The sequence below is a fragment of the Pinus tabuliformis genome, chromosome X (assembly GCF_031772625.1).
Source record: "Pinus tabuliformis cultivar Carrire ecotype Pingquan chromosome X, CPIR1, whole genome shotgun sequence".
NCBI classification, from domain to species: domain Eukaryota; kingdom Viridiplantae; phylum Streptophyta; class Pinopsida; order Pinales; family Pinaceae; genus Pinus; species Pinus tabuliformis.
This window is the reverse complement of record NC_142308.1, coordinates 1058986857-1059000866: the sequence shown is the minus strand read 5'-3', so window position 1 is coordinate 1059000866 and position 14010 is coordinate 1058986857.

The following is a 14010-nucleotide window of genomic DNA, read 5'->3' as shown; positions in this document are numbered from 1 at the left end:
ATAGATTTCAGATTGTTACCTTTCACACATACTAGACAATTTTAACTTCACTAGAGTTTAGCTATAACACCCCAGATTTCCAGATATCATCATCCTAGAATCTCAGGCAAGGGCCTCTATTAAATCCTAAAACGCATGACCATCAATGACTAGGTCAACACATATGTAGTAATTCATAACCATACATAAGCATATCATACATCCAACAACATTAATACATCTCACCTAGACCAAGCTAGGGTTTCAATCAAAGAACATACTAATACATGCTTATACTTCATCATCATGCAAATGCATTTCATATCATGTGTTAGTCAAACCCAACTTCACAACAATATCCAATAAGAGTTAGAAACACAATCATTTTGATTACACTAGGGTTTGATCAAAAAAACACACACATACCAAAGAAAACATTTTAAGACAATGTAAGGGTCTTGCTCACACATTCCACCAAACTTCAATGAGTTGGGGTTCCGATGTAGAATCACACATTCCACAAAACCCTGATGAGCTAGGGTTCCAATGTAGAAACATATCAAACCCAACATTACCAAAAATTTAAAGTTTCAGGATTTTAGACCTCATCACTCAACCCTAACAAGTTAGGATCTCCAGATCAAACCAAAATCCCAAACAAGACATAACTAACATTTCACAATCACCCTAATCAGCTTAGGATTTTAGACATTCACATTATCATACCCTTCGGTTAGGGTTTTCCATAACTTTTCTAGGGTTCTACATAATCAATCAAGAATATGAGTGGGTGGGTAGATTTATCAAGAGATGAATCACACAAACAAGAATCACCAAGATTCAATGCAGCTAGTCATAACAAAGTTAGTAACAGATCATCAAACCAATAATCCCTTCAATGTATTTAAAGAATACCTTTGTTTCTTGACTAACCTTGTCTTGAGAGATCCTCCTTCTTTCGGATGTTTTCCTGATCAAGACAATAGAGGTAGAAAAGGTGATTAGTATTTAATATAATCAAAACTAAATGAGTACATGAACCCAAAATTGAAAATACATGAGATACTTATCTTTGAGACTTATTGGGAGCTCCCTCTAAAGCTTGAGGGAAACCTACAAACTTAAAACAATACAAAAGTCTTTTCCAAAATATGTTAAAACCATATAACTTCTAAAACATATAAAAAAAATTATGTAAATAAAATGAATTAATAGTGTAAGTCCCTAATGTTAGATTCTTCGGGCTTGAATTTCTTTGAGTCTCCTTATTCAGCAAAGTTGGCTTGATCTCTTTCTCTTGTCTTATTCCTTGGATTCTCAAGATAGTCACTCTTGTAGTGACCTTTCTTGTGACATTGATAGCACTCTATCTTAGACATGTCAAATTTCTCCCTCGATCCCTTCGATCTCTTTCCTTTATGATGAGAAACATAAGCATTTGATACTCCTTCAGGATTGACAACCATTGATATCCTTAATTCTTCTTGACTGCACACGGTCCATAATTCTTCAAAGGTGGGAGCTACCTTCCAACTATTGAGACCTGAAGAAAATGCACCCCAAGAGGGTGGAAATCCTAATATAGCAGTGATCACCAATTCTTTGTCCAAAAAAATCTCATCGATGGCGAAAAGACCATCCCTGAGCCTAGCTATCTTCATAAATAAGGTTGCCACAATATCTTCTTTAGTCATTTTCATATTCCTCAACTCATTCTTCAAACTTGCTACTTGACCAATGTTTTTAATTGTGAACAACTTCTACAAGGATTCATACATCTCTTTAGAATGATCAATGTTAGCTATGAATTGGACAAGATTGTCTTTTATCCCTTCTACCATTAGAGTCATAGCCACCAATTGTAAATCCATGAATTTCACTTTGTCAACATCACTGACTTATTTTGTAGGCTTCTTTACATTTCCTTTTACCAAATCCAACACCTTGTTCTTCTCAAGGATTAGGTCAATTCTCTTCTTCTAGGATCTAAAGTTGGATGCTCCTTCAATTTTATTCTCACCCTTGATTGAGTTAGACATCTTCTTTGAATATAATAGACTATTTTCCTGAGATAGTGTGTATGAATGGATGTGCCTTTTTCTTATTTATTCACCAAAGCTATAAAACCATGTTGGAAAATCAGAAAGGCAGTAAATATTGATAATTACTTGTGATGTTTCTTATTATTACGATTCTTCATATCGTCTTTCTTTAGTTCATCGAGCAATTACCAAAAGCAGAAGCACATAAAACAATTAACACAAGATGTAGGTACATGTCAAGACAAAAACCCCCTTCGAGGGTAAAACCTAGTCAAAGTAATTCTTCATTTCAATAATATTCTTTGAGACTCTTTACCCTAGACCTTGACCAGACCTTCCCTCCACACCAAGTCAACCTCCAGAAGATAGACCTCTTCCGAGAAACTTCAACTATGCAACAACTTGCAGTAGCTAACATCTTCCAACAGCAGTCCAACTTGGAAGAATTTGATCTCCCAATCTAGAGCATGAAACGGAGAGAGACAACGACCAAAATTTCTATTTTCCATGACTCCTTAGACTCATCCAAACTCGCATTCACTTCCTCTTCCTAGCAACAGACTTTCCCATCTACCCACTTTGCACTTCTTCCCAGCAACAAGATTTCTGCACCACTACCCAGTAGACAAAATTCGAACTAGATGAGAAGTGATGCTGCAAATTAATTCAATGTCCTTCCTTTTATAGGCTTCTTGTGGGGTCGCATAGGGTCTTAGGCCAACTTGATCTTCCCTTAGGCCGATATGGTGTGGAGGTTCCATAATTCATATTTGACTCAATACTAAACATTTTTACATGATTCAAAATCCCAAGAAGGGTCTCTTTAAATGTACAATAAGTCTATAGACTTGGAATATATCCTAGAAGTCCTCAATGGGGACTTTGACCTAAAACATGGTGACCCATGCATGAAACCCATGCTTTAATAAGTCATAATAATAATAATAATTATTATTTTCTTTATTATTATTACATAATGGTTCAAGTACATTATTGAAGACCGAACATAGTTACTTTTTCCAACACTTATCAGAGTCATCTTAATCATCATCATTCATCATGCTTTCCAATCAAGTCAGCTTTTCTTACGAATATCTTCAACATCTTGAAGATTATGTACCTATACAAATTAAACAAAAAATACAACAAAATACATACATGAAGTTAACTATATCATAATCATACAATAATGGAAGAATTAGATATCAAGTACCTAAACTTAATTAGGTTCATAATCAGGAAGAGACACATACATCTATACTTCAACTTCTTGCTCAGGTTTGGTTATAAACCCTAGATCACATCATTTAAAGTAACTCAATCAAGATATTAGTCTCATTATATCTAGGGTCTCAATATTTATTTCAGAGATATGACAGACTCTTCTTATAATATATTGCAAACCCTAGAAGCAATTCAAACAAGTACAATTCTACAATGCATCTAACAATTTTCAGAATTTATATGTTAGATTTCAACTAGGATTTAATGCAAACCCTAGATTCCATCTTTGAGACACTAAGCCTTAGATATCAAAAATCAAAACCAATTATAGAACAATCTAAGGTTTCAACAATATGACTAACTCTTTGTAAGCACTAGACTTTATCATCATATTTGAAACAATAACACCATATCCTAGAGTATCAAACTTCTACTAGGGCTTAGTTACAAACCCTAGAATTTACATACTATGAGCATCAACAATTAGGTTAACACATATACATATCTAGGATTTCATGCACAATCATATCACAACAACATTTATTAAGAAAATCCAAGATACAAACATTTAAAGTTAGACATACAACAAACTTGATCATGCTAGGGTTTTGATCAGACGAACAAACATACACCTAGGGTTTTATTCCTAGAAATTTACAATAAATATTATAAGGGTTTTTCTCATAAACCCTAATTTACCAAAACCCTAAAGATCTAGGATTTCAATACACATCAAACCCTAAATGACTAGGGTTTCTAGAATGGTATCAAAACCATAAACATAAAAAGAATAGTATTTTCTATATTTCATCAATCACCTGAGTAGACTAAGGTTTCATAATCAATATCGACACACCCTTAGGTTAGGGTTTTATGGAGAAACTTTTTAGGGTTCCACAAAAGTGATGAATGATTTTAATTAGGGTAGATTTAATCTAATGATTAATCACCCAAATAAGAATCTTTATGATTCAAAGTTCCTAGACATGACGATGTTAGTAATGTAAAGTATACTTTAAAAGAAATGAATATACATTTGTTATGAAGAGAACAAAGCTTATGGTCTAAGACATACCTTTGAGTTTTTACTTAACAAACCTTGTAGGACATTAACCCTTGAAGAACTTTCTTTTCTAAAAAACTTATGTTATGCTTTGTCTTGTGAGGTCTTCTCCATAACCCTTGAGCATATTAGCAAGATTTTCATAAACAAGGAAAATATAAAAAGAAATGTTATTGGCATCTAATAAAAACACATCTAGATGATAGAAAGACACCAAATATAAAAAGGATAATGCAAGGATTAATATATTTATCTTTGGTAAAATGGTGAGGGCTCCCTCTTAATACAATATTGAGGGATACCTACAACAACTCAAAAATATACTTCCAAAGTATGTTAAACCTACAAGTACTAGAAATAAAAACATAAAGGAAAACAATTAAAAACTTAGAGTAGAAGGATATGTAAGGGATAAAGTCCCTAAGAGTACCTAGAAAATAGGTATTTGACTTCAGATCTTTCCATCTTGTTCTTCTTTGGTGAACCTTCGTTGGAAAATTTTGCCTTATCCCTATCTTTTATTTTATTCCTTGGATTATTAGGACAATTACTTTTATAGTGATCCATCATGTGAAAATTCAATATTGGATTGGTTTGTCTTCTTCCTTGGCCCTTTGGACTTCTTCAAAGTTCCTTTATTCTTGTGATGAGGGGAATAGGCATTCGAGAAATCAATGCTATATTTTCTTTTCTTCACTCTCTTTTTTGCTTTCTAAATATATTCTTACATCTTCTTGACTACAAGTATTCCATAATTGCTCGAATGTAGGAGTATCCTTCCAAATCTCTTGAGCAGAATCTATGTTGGATATATATGGTATGAGGTTGTCCTTTATTCCATCAACTGTGGGGCTCATGGCCAATAATTTTTTTCTCTATACTATGCTTTCTTTGGTTCACTTGATTCATCTGTAGGTTTCTTTACTTTTCCTTTGACTAGATTCAAGACTTTACTCTTGAGGATGAGGTCTATCATATTTTTCCATGCCCTGTAATTAGAGGCTCCTTTTGATTTTTTTTCTCCCTTCAATGAGTATGGTTCTTGAAGATAGTAGGCTCATCTCCTTATACGATCTTTATGAACCTTATTCAACTTCTTAAAACATATTATTCGCATTTCAATATATTTTTTGGTTGCCTTTTTCCTTGTTCTTCACCTTAGCTCTGAAACCATGTTGAAAAATCAGAAGGGCAGAAAGATTTTTTTACGATGATAATTACTTGTGATATTCTTTTGTTCTTATTAAGTTTCTTATGTTCTAATTTTATCTTTGTTTCATCAAGAAATTATCAAACACAAAACATGAATATCGAGGACACCAGATGTAGACGGACAATTAGGGGAAAGCCCTATTATAGGCCATTTTGTCACATCTGATCAATGAGCCTCCTAATGGGATCAATCAACATCCCACTCCCCTTGTTACCATCTTTCACAAATCGTTAAGCATGTTCCCTTCATCCCCCATAGTTTCAACCCTAAATTTCTTCATCTGAGCCAATTTGAGGACCAACGCTCCATGTAAGCCTACTAGGGTGCATTCAACTATAGGTTGCTCCAATGTGGCCTGCATTGGTCACCAGCATGTTTCTCCCCTTTGCACCTACGTTGGTTCTAGAAATCCAGGAGAATTGTCGGGATTTCGGAAGCTTACTATTATAGGATTTGCCAGAAGTTGTTTCAACTACTTACCTTAGATAAAACATTCGAATCCCATCCTTTACTACTTTGGAGTTTTCACCACTTATCCTTTGATCCTATCCTTCCATGAAAGGTGGATCTCTTACCTTAGATTGGTAATTGGATAAGAAATCCCAAATCGCACTACTTCTCTATATATTCCCAGCCTTCTATGTGGTTGGGGGTTGGATTTTGGAGAGTGATCCTGCCCTTATGTTGTTGTATTGAGTGTTCATCATCTCATGCATTTAGGGTTATTGGAGATGCATATTGTGACAAGGAAAGGACAAGTGAAAAACTTGGAGGAGATCCTCTACAAGATCAATTGCTAGGTATGGTTGTAATCTCCTTCCAAATAATTCATTGTTTTCCTATATGTGATGTTGTTATTTCACTTATTTAGATACCATGTTGATCTTATTTAGATGATATTGCATAGATCTCATAGTTTCTTGGCTTGTGTTATCTGACTATGCAAGTTCTAATTTTGGCATTCGGAGCTGGAATTGGAGCTTCCAAATTAAAGAAGGAGATAAGTGTGTGAAGGATTCTAGGTAGGCCTCACTCTGTCATCTATTTACTTTAAGGAAAATCATTTTGTTCCTTGTATATATGTTTTTCTAGATTAGCCACCAAACTAGGGGAGATACTTTTGCCCGCAATCGTGAATCCTGTATAAAACATTGGTGACTCTACTAGGTAATGGAGTATTCCCTTGGTGGTTTCCTTGTCCATTGTGTTTGATTACCTATTTGAAAGACCTTTTTTGTATCATTCAACCAAGAACATACACAGGAAGTGATTTCATTGATCATTTTTTGCAACTTTTGTGCCAAAATCCTCTTTCCCATGCCCAACGCACACCCTATGCCTTTGACAGAGCATTGTACCTCACCTTGGCCTACTTTGCACCAGTGTTGCAATGCACTAGTGCCTCTTCTACACCATCGTTGGCTCCTATTTTTGCATGAATTTTTCCTTGGTTCTTGAGCCTCTCTTTGGTCAGTCTACTTCCAACTAAACTTCCCTGAGTCTTCAGTGTCTTGTGGTCTCTCTAATGCCTCCGTTTGGTTTGCATTTGTGTTGTTTTCCTTTGGTAAGAATTGGTTTTGATTTTTCTTTGTTCTTATCATTCAGTCACTTGCAAACTAATTTCTTTTGATTGTTGGTTGCTTAGATGATTTTTTTTTTAGTCCTCATTCTGAAAAGTGTAATTGAATCAGTAATTGAACATTTGCAGCTTAGTTTTCTTCATTTTGAAAATTAAGTGTGGTGAAAAGAAAAATCTTGCATCGAAATTTAGGGTTTTTCATTTGCATTAGCATATGAACATTTGCATTAGAAAGGAAACTGCATCTTTTATCTTGTTTGTTGCATATTGTGTCTTGCATCTTGAGTGTTTATTCCCTTCCTTAGCTAGATTTTCACTGAAAGAGAAAGGATTTCTATTCTCTCATGCTAGATTCACATTTTAGGATATTTAGGTGACATTCATGGTGAGCCATAAAACTGAAACATAATCAAAGATAAACAGTAAAATTTAATGAATCAACCTAAGGATATTTTGTAACATTAACGCAAACATTTAGAGGTCTAAGCTAGAGACGCATTCTGTCATCGTTAAACATAGGAGTTGACGTTGTTTTCCCGTATCGCAACCCGGGGATGAAATCTCATTCCACATATGTGATTGTATAGGATCGTACTCATCATACATTCAGGTATATTGGTGTTACTCCACGCATGTAAAGTATATGGGAACGCTCTCATTGAATGGTTGCACATTAGACAACACTACTACAGACTACACTCCCACATAACATCGTGTATATTTTGGAACTCCCTAATAGGTTGCTAACCATCCATAAGTAACTGAGTATACTACCTTGTATACCATGATACACCGAACACATCATTTTTGGAGATTGGTTGTCGTACATTAGGTTCTTGGTTCGCCAAGGTGTATATTGCAGTTCATGGTTGCTTGGTAATCCTTTATGCCTAGATTACCCTATTTTTTATTTATTTATTTTTGTGTTAATAAAGTTTATTATCCAACGTGGAAGAACAAAATTCCCCCTCCCCGTCATTCACGTAGAATGCAAAGTAAGCCTCCTCTTCATCCAGAGGCTACTCCTAATCGTCATCTAAAGCATAAGAAAATGAAAACTAATGAATTAGGAATGTCAGGACTTTTGACCCTCCTCCTGATATTGATTAGCCATAACCATCTTCCCCTTTGAGTTCCAAACCTGAGACTACATCTATTCCTGTTGATGACACTGACACAATTGAAACACAAGTCCCTAAAACTTTGTTACCTGAGGTTATTGAATCTGATCTCCCTGAGTCAGAAACTTTGTTTCCTGAGGTTATTGAAACTGATGAGCCTCAACCATCTTCATCTTTGGGACCTTCCTCCTCTCTTCCTTTGTCTTAGAAAAAACCAATATATCTTGGGCCTGACAGTGAACCTCTTCCACACGAACTTTTGAGTATTGAAGAGATCCCTCAAGAAGAGCCTTGTCATTCTAATCACGTTCATTGGGAAGGAAATTATTTTTATCAAACCAATCTTCTTTTGTCTCTTCAACCTCCAACACAATCTCCTTTACCTTATTCTTTGGGCCTACCTGTGGATCTCTCATGACAATCTTCATTGGGATTGTTAGCCATGATTGGAACTGATTCAAACTCCCAGCTTGTGTTCACCACTATGGTCGAGACATCAAGTTTCGCTTCCTCATCTATGTTTGTAACATCACCATAAACTCATTTATATGGTGATCTTTCTATCCCTCCTAGCCATCAGTCATTATATAGTACCTTTTCTAGTGTGGCTTCGAGTCATTGGACCTCTCCCATGTCATCTAATGCGAGAATAATGTATGGTACTTCTCTTATGAATGCCACACAATCTACTCCTCTTCATCCATCTACACCTATAATAGAGCAGTAGGCTGACCCTTGTATCAGTGGGCAAAGCTACCCTCAACAGCCCAATTGTCCTTATGTTGGGTACCCTCCATCGGGATCACAATGGCCTCCATCATCCCCTCCTCCCACGGCAGGGGGGAAACCTGTTGTTGGTATACCTCAATATGGTAATCTGCCTAGTTATATTCCTCCTTATCTGGGAATGGATTCCAATTTTTGGCAACCTACTTTACCCATTCAACCTCGTTCATTTTGGGATCGATTGTTGAATCCTCAACTTGTACCATCTTCATCACAAATCCCTACCTATCCATCAGCACCTCAACAAAATCAAATACATGTGAGCCAACCTTTACAACCTATTCCAATGGTGTCTATTTCTCCCAGATCCCGATTAGTCAACCTGTACAAGGTCCCTCACCTTCTCAACCGCTTTCACAAGGTACTCCTCAAGTTTTGGTAGGTCAAATTATTCAAAATTTGGCGCAGTCTCAATCAAAACCATACCAGGGGCCAATGCAAACCCCTATTTGGAAACAATATGGATCACACCAAGTGTCCTTTCAAGGCTAGAAAATCCAAACCCAACCATTCCAACAGCTTTTTTTCCATCCTGGGGTTGGGAAACAAACTCACTTGTATGTTCGCTATCAAAATCCTCCATATTCTGGTAACCAAGTTCCTTATTATCATAACCCTCCTTACTCAGCAATGTAATTTCCTATTTCCCAGGTTGTCCCTTCATATCCAGGTCATCCACCTCCAGACTTTAATCGACAGTTACCTTTTGTGGCTAATCTTGAACTACCAGATTTAACTCGGCTTATTAATGACCCCATTGCTCATTCGCCATGGTGGCCAATTATTCCCACTAAGTTTCCTTCTGATATCCCAAAATTCAATGGGAATCTTGGAGAAGACCCATCGACGCATGTTATGACTTATCATTTGTGGTGTTAATCCAACTCCCTTAATGATGATTTTGTTTGACTCCATATTTTCCAACGAACGCTTACAGGTACCACATATAAATGGTATATTGAGTTACCTAGAGTGTTATTTCACGACTGCAACACTTCAGCCACTACCTTCTTCACACATTTCTAGTTTCCCATCAGATATGAAACTAGAACAAAACTATTGAATAACTTCAAACAATCAAAGTCTACTCACATTTCGAATCACATTCATGAGTGGAGGAGTCATCACGAGTTGGTCAAGACTTATGCTCCCGATCATTTGTTAGTGGAATTATTTGTCAAATATTTATTAGATACCATAACAAAAGATGTGGCCAAGGTGGAGTCGTAATTGAAGAGAGTTATTTCTCGTGCTCAATATTTAGATATGGTTTATACCCAATTGATCACACTCTATGATAAGATACTAAACACTCTAAGACCCTCAAATATTGTTCATCCTCCACCTGGTAAAGAATATCATGTTGTTGATGACATTATAGGTTCTGCCAATTGACAGTTGGAAAGTAAACCATCTAGTATTTCTCTTACCATTCCTGCAAAAAAACCCTCAATCCCATCCTCCCGTGACTTCTACTTCTGAGATAAATGTCATCTCATCTGATAAAGGCAAGTCTCAATAACAACCTGGAATCAAGAAGAAAGGTAAAGGTAAGAAAAATAAGGATTCCTCACCGCAGGATAAACAAAAAAAATTTCCTTCTGATGAGAAACGAAAACCTTGATACCCATGCTTTATTTGTAACGAGGATCACTTTACACGTGATTTTCTGCACTGCAATGAAGTGAATTAGTTTCCTAAATCATCCACTTCTCTTGTTGTGTTGATCAACTCGTTTCCTAATTAGGAGACTCATATGGTTGTCCGAGACACTTCTTCCTCTAACACAGTTTTGATGCTTTCTTCCTCAAATATCAAATTCGATGTCATGGTGGCCACTCAGAATAGGGAATATGATAATGTAAATCCACCAAAGATTCAGGATACTAATCAACATACCAGTTCGGCACCACCTTCATCTGATCCTGTTCCACCTCTAGTTCCTACAAAATTGACTATCAATCCTCCGAAGGGTGTTATCCATAATTTTGCTTCAACCCTCGTTCAAGAGCTTCTCAAAATTACAACATAGTTGAATACTTGGCTCAGCCTCCATCATCTATGTCGATTCTTGAGGTAATACAAAAATGCCCCACCCAAAATAAGGCCTTGTTGTCAATTATCATATGTGTAGATCCATCGGATTCCAACCTAGTGGTTTTCTCTCATGAAAACTATACCCCTCGACTTCCAGCTTAGTTATCTTTTATGATTCAGGTTGTTGTCCATGGTAAGAACATTCATCCTTCTATTGTAGAAGAGGGAGCCTCGACCCACATCATGTCTTTTGTCTTGCTGGAAGGCGATTAGTTCACCCCAACTGAGTTAATCGACCACCACATTAAAAGCCTTTGATGGAAGAACGTACAAACCTTATGGGATTTTGAATTCCCTCCAAGTGGAACTAGGGGACAAAGCCATCTCCATGGAAGTAGAAGTTATCGATGGACCTCTAGATTATAATGTTCTAATGGGACGTACATGGGTTTATGTTATAGTTTTTGTCATTTCAAATTACTTTTGAATGATATCCTTTCCTCATAAAAGTAGGATCATGACCATAAATCAACTCACCTTTTTCGCCTTTGATTCAAATGTTACTGGAAGTGTCCCTCTTGTAGGGGAAGCCCTACATTCCTATCAGCATGTCAGAGTTGGTTTGTTGAAGGATCATTTCTTATGGGAACCTTTTTTCTCCCTCCCCCTCTCCTTCCCAACTCCTCCACTTTGGTTTCTTATATCAACATGTTATCATCCTCTACGATCCTGGCCAATCCATGGATTGTACCTAATGAAATTGACATCAAAAATTTTGGCGACCGAATGTTTCTTAGCCCTGTTAAGAAAAATTACGAAGCCATCTATTTGGCTTGTGCTTCCCATGCTTTTTCTTTGATAAATTGGGTAGATCGAACACTAGATTATGGCACATCCTCTGATCCTTTCTCATGTATATTCTCTACCGATGAAAGCATCATGGAGATCATGATGTCAAATGATTCATCGTGGGATGAACATCATTATCATTCCTCCTTCTCAGATACCATTGAAGATAATCTCAGTGGTGTGTACTTACCTAATTTTGTTGAACCCTTTACGAATTTTGTTTCCTTTCATGAGATCGACTCTGAAAAGAACCTTTCGAATATCAAAGAAATGATTCCTCTTGATATTTCGATTAAACCAGGAATGGTTGAAAGTTTATACATCAGAGCATCTTTATCTTCATCGGAAATCGAGATTTATCGAACTATTTTTTGTGAGTTCAGAGATGTCTTTGCCTAGACATATAAATAAATGGCATGTATCGACCCAAACATAGTAGTGCATGAAATCAAGACGTATCTTGATGTAAAAGCCATCTGGCAGTGCCTCTGTCTAATACACCCCAAGAAGGCTGTTGGGATAAAATATGAAATCAAAAAGATTCGGGTTGGTTTCATATACCTCGTTCCTTTAACTAACTGGGTATCGAACATTGTCCCTATCATGAAGAAACAGGGCAAGATCTGAGTATGTGTCAATTATCAGGATGTAAATCGTGCTTGTCCGAAAGATAACTATCTGACCCCATTTATTGACCAGATTGTTGATTACTGTGCTAGCTGCGAGATTTATTCATTTATGGATGGATTCTTGGGCTATAATCAAATCAACATTCTCCCGGTGAACCAACCTAAAATAGCATTTATTTGTCCCTGGGGTACTTTTTCTTATCGAAAGATCCCTTTTGGTTTAAATAACGCAAGAGTGAAGTTTCAACGTGCGATGGATTACACTTTCCACAACATGAAGCATATCACGCATCACTATCTGGACAACCTCCCTGCTCACTCCAAGCATCGAGTTGATCACCCCATGCATTTACGGGCCATTTTTCTCCATTGTAGACATTATAAGATTCTACTTAACCCACACAAATATGTGCTTTGTGTTGGTTCTCGTTGAATCCTTGGTTTCATCATCTCAAAACAAGGAATTCATATTGATCCTTTAAAAGTCGAGGAAATTGTTGACATGCCTGCACCTTCCTCCCTCATTCAACTACAAAGACTCCAAGGGAAAGCTAAATTCCTGAGGAGGTTCATCCCTAACTATGCTGAATTGACCAAAGGATTTACTCACTTAAAAAATGGATTCCCTTTCATTGGGATGACACTGCATAGAAAGCGTTTGATGCCTCAAAATATGTAATGGTTTGGGCATCTCTCTTATATCCCCTGACTATTAGTGCAAATATTTCTTGTACCTTGTTGCTTCCATCTCCACTATAGCTATGGTGTTGGTCCAAGAAGATGATATGGGGATTGAAAATCCCATTTATTATCTAAGTCAGAACCTCAATGATACCGAGATCTGGTATACTCATGTAGAAAATTTATCTTTGGCAGTCGTTCAAGCCATCTAGAGATTTCGCCATTACATATTGCTTTAGAAAACTACAGTCGTTTTGGATTGCAATTCTATTCCATACATATTGTCACGTCAATTATTGGGGTGGGGGGGGAATAATCTAAGTGGATCATTATTCTCCAAGAGTTCGACCTGGAATTCATCAAATCCAAGTCAAAGAAATCCTTAGTGTTTTCCTAGCTAATGTGTGATCGCCCATCCCTTGATGTTGAATCTACATCTGAAGATTCCATCCCAGATGAGTCATTGTTTATGATCTCATCATTTGACCCATGGTATGGATATTTTTTGATCTATCTCCAGACCCAGACTTTCTGACCTAATACCTCTCGCTCATAGTAGTGACATATCCAGTAACAATCCAGAAATTATGTGATTATCGACAACACCCTTTACCATCGTGGTACCGATACGATTTTGCGGAGGTGCTTCACTCTTAAAGAGGCTGAGAAAGTCCTTAATGAATCCCACTATATGGCATGCGACAAATATTTATTTGGTTATTCTACCGCGCAAAAGATCTTATGCATTGGTTAGTCTTGGCCCACCATTTTCCACAACTGTATCCTTACAGTGCAGAAGTGCCATGC